We start from the raw sequence: 1,171 nt of genomic DNA on the forward strand, positions 1-1,171 counted from the left end.
AAAAAAAAACAATTTGAAAATATCACAAATCACCAAAACGAAGCTGATCAACCTAGGCCAATTAGACATTTTGCCAACCCTTTAGTAGATGAGTGCACAAAAATATCAATAGACCAACTATTCAAGCCGAAAAAATTTAAACTAAAACTGCTCATAATTCAAATAGTTCAAAATTCTTAGTTTGGATTTCACCTATAGATCATTATCTGTATATAACTAGTTTTTTAGAAATCTGTTAGATCTTTAAATATAATAGAATTTTTCACAATGTTGTTAAACTTAGATTATTTTCATGTTTTCTCTTAAGGGGCAATGCTAATATGTGGCTTAATTCAAGCCAGGTCAGCCCACCCAACCGGGTGAATTAACTAGTCAACACAATGCTATAATCAATTTTACAATTTATTAACAAAACACTCATCAAAGGATAAGCAGCAACTCAACAACTCAGTTCTTGAGCTGTATCTCTGTCAGCTTGGCAAACTGATTACAACTAATTGTCATCACAAGTGTCAAAAATTATTTGTACGGTCGGATAGAAACTCAACACTAGGAATCATATTACAGTACAGGATAAACTACATAATTGATAAATTTGTATCTTTTCTTTTCTTTGATTGAGCATATAATGTAATCAATATCAATCCAAACTTATAAGTTCCTATATAAGAGGTCAAGATTGAGATTTAAGTAACAAATTTCAAGATATGAGATCTAAACTATACAGTTCATATATTACACTCCTTAAGCCATAAAATTCTAGAATCTCTCTCTCTCTCTTTTCTGAGCTTTGCTCTTGCATAAGTGGTGTAATTTCACAAACATTATGGCATCCAACATATCAGGTATTTAATAACCAATTCTGCACTGATTTATGTTGAGCAAAATTCCAGAAAAGAACTTGGAAGAATCCTCTTCCAAATTCATAGGCTTAGACTCGATTAGAAATCAAAACCACAACACATAATAGGATCACGTAGATTCGAAAAAACGGAAGAAACTTATGAACAGAAGCACAAAATTTCAAAATTAAAAAACACGCGATATTTTAACGTGGAAAAACCCGAAAACGGGACAAAACTACGAAACCACGCCCCCAAAAAATTTTCACAATAAAAAATCAAATGTTTTACAAAGAACAAACTCGATTTCATCTCCTCTCTCAAGAAAA

This window comes from Phalaenopsis equestris, unplaced genomic scaffold, assembly GCF_001263595.1.
Source record: "Phalaenopsis equestris unplaced genomic scaffold, ASM126359v1 Scaffold000566, whole genome shotgun sequence".
Classification (NCBI taxonomy): domain Eukaryota; kingdom Viridiplantae; phylum Streptophyta; class Magnoliopsida; order Asparagales; family Orchidaceae; genus Phalaenopsis; species Phalaenopsis equestris.